The 2936-nt window shown below is 35.2% G+C and overlaps 1 protein-coding gene across 1 annotated transcript in view; it reads right to left on the bottom strand.

Moving 5' to 3' along the window:
• CCDC172 (coiled-coil domain containing 172) overlaps positions 1-2936 on the bottom strand; it is a 56455-nt gene that overhangs the window by 17442 nt on the left and 36077 nt on the right. The gene's annotated exons all lie outside the window — the stretch shown is intronic.

The following is a 2936-nucleotide window of genomic DNA, read 5'->3' as shown; positions in this document are numbered from 1 at the left end:
ATATATATATATATATATATATATATATATATATATATATATATATACACACACACACATATATATATAATGGAATATTATGCAGCCATCAAAAAACCCCGAAATCTTGCCATTTGCAATGACGTAGATGGAACTGGAAGGTATTATGCTGAGCGAAGTAAGTCAATCAGAGAAAGACATGTATCATATGACCTCACTGATTTGAGGAATTCTTAATCTCAGGAAACAAACAGGGTTGCTGGAGTGGTGGGGGGTGGGAGGGATGGGGTGGCTGCGTGATAGACATTGGGGAGGGTATGTGCTATGGTGAGCACTGTGAATTGTGCAAGATTGTTGAATCACAGATCTGTACCTCTGAAGCAAATAATACATTATGTGTTTAAAAAAAAAAAAAGAAGATAGCAGGAGGGGAAGAATGAAGGGGGGGAAATTGGAGGGGGAGACGAACCATGAGAGACTATGGACTCTGAAAAACAAACTGAGGGTTCTAGAGGGGAGAGGGGTGTGAGGATGGGTTAGCCTGGTGATGGGTATTAAAGAGGGCACGTTCTGCATGGAGCACTGGGTGTTATATGCAAACAATGAATCATGGAACACTACAACAAAAACTAATGATGTAATGTATGGTGATTAACATAACATAATAAAAAAAAGTTAAAAAAAAGGCAACTCTGGATGATTCTAGAGATCATTGCACTTTTTAAGGCCGTATTTCCTCATCTATAACATGTGGATTGAAGACTACCATATCTGAGGTTTAAGTAATATAGTGAATATAAACTGCAGTGTGTGTATAAATAAACAAATAAAATGCTTGGCACATAAAAAAAAATGAATTAACCCAACCTTTGACTTAAGTGTTAATCATAGCAATAGTCTACAAGTTAGCTACCTTAATATGTTTAATTAATGATCCCACAATCTTCAAAATAGAATCTTTTAAATAAGTAAGCTTCTTGGTATTTATAAAGAGGAAATGATTACCTAAAGCAGAAACCATTAAACCACTGTGAATGTAAGTACTGGTTCTCTACACTAAAGGATGGCATCAAGATAGAGTCCAACAAATAATCTGAACACGGCAGATTAATTTAAAAAAGAAAACCATAATCATTATGAAAGAATTCCAATAATATAGACAGTATAAAATTTTCTAATTACTAGAAGTAGAAACAATAAACTCATAGAAATAAACTAATATTAATTTTTTTGTAATTGCTTTCTTAACTGGTTAAAGTTTAATAAAAGTAGAAGTACAATTATAATAAGCTTAAAATAAAACTGGTTCTCAACTGGGGACAATTTTGCCCACCCCGCTCTGCCCAGGGGACATTTGGCAATGTCTGGAGACATTTTTGGTTGTCAAAGCTGGGGGTGGGAGGTGCTACCGGCATCTAGAGTTTAGAGGCCAGAGATGCTGCTAAATGTCTTAAGTTGCACAGGACTCCCCTCTTGCAACCAAGAACGACATGGGCCAAAATGTCAATAGTGCCAAGTTTGAGAAACCCTGCTATAAAAATGGGCACCCTGCTATCTATACCAATAGCAGTTAAACCTGAAAATTTAAGAAAAAGGCAACAGAATTTATATACATTTGAACACACAGATGGAAAATAATATTCCAAAATTTAGGGATAAAACCAACTTAATTTTGGCCTTCATGATACTGAATAAATGTCATATCGTTTCTTGCCATTATTAGCTTCTTGTTATTGCACTAATTATAAGGCTTGTGGCCCTATTTCCAAAAATCTTTATATTCGGTACTTTACTTAGTTCTTTATACTTGAAATTACTTTTATGGAACATACCAGTAAGCAAACTAAACTACACATATCAAATAATTTAAAGTGGGAACTGGTAAATATTGACATTTCATTTGATAACTGCTAAAATGCAAAAAAAGGACAATGTATATAGACGAATGTTTCTTTCTATTCAAATTTCTTCTGTCACCATCTGTGAAGGAAAAAACACTCTCTAAGAGACTTTGTGTGTTTAATTTTAACCCAGGGCAAATTTTTATGACTGAGTGATAAACCCACAAAACCGGAGTTCACATCAGAAGCCCTTATACTACTAACCATAATGATACCAATGGGTATTATCATTTTTAAAAGCGTAAAAAAATCAATAAGCAGACTGTCATTACAGAAACTCATTCTTCATCACACATATCACCCAAGAGATTGATATTTCATGCTTATAAAACTTAACATAAAATTAAATTGCAAATATTTTCTCATAATCTACTAAAATTATGGCCTAAAGCAATACACTTCTAGTATGAAGCATTTGTTCAGCTCGAGTGGGCATATTTCTATATGATTTATGTAAAAGAAGGCTTCATTTGCTTCTCATAGATTCGGTAATGAGGTTTCTTTCCTTATATGTAGCCCAGAAAGTAGATGAACTTCTTTGAAATTAAGCCAGCAAATAGAACATTGAATTATTAATAAACAATAGTAAAATTAACAAACTGAAGGTTTTCTCCTTGTGTGTATGACTATGTGGTTTCAAACACCAGCCATCCTTTCATTATCCAAATACATAAAAAGCAGCTCAATTTCCCATACAGAAAATACATTTCATTCTTTCAGCATAAAACAAATAGTAATACATTTCAAGTAAAATAGTAGGTTGTGATTTTTTTCCCCCCTGAAATCTGAAACAATAAAAAATAATTTCAACCATTAAAAAAAAGTTAGGGGGTGCCTGGGTGGCTCAGTCGGTTAAATGTCTGCCTTCGGCTCAGGTCATGATCCCAGGGTCCTGGGATCCAGCCCCACATTGGGCTCCCTGCTCAGCGGGCAGTAGGCTCTCCCTCCCCCTCTCCCTCTGTGTGCTCTCTCTCTCAGAGAAAGGAAGAAAGGAAGAAAGGAAGAAAGAAAGGAAGGAAGGAAGGAAGGAAGGAAGGAAGGAAGGAAGGAAGGAAG

Source organism: Mirounga leonina, unplaced genomic scaffold (genome assembly GCF_011800145.1).
Source record: "Mirounga leonina isolate KUSES-001 unplaced genomic scaffold, KU_Mleo_1.0 Mir_114, whole genome shotgun sequence".
Taxonomy (NCBI): Eukaryota; Metazoa; Chordata; class Mammalia; order Carnivora; family Phocidae; genus Mirounga; species Mirounga leonina.
This window is presented reverse-complemented; position numbering and strand designations above follow the sequence as displayed.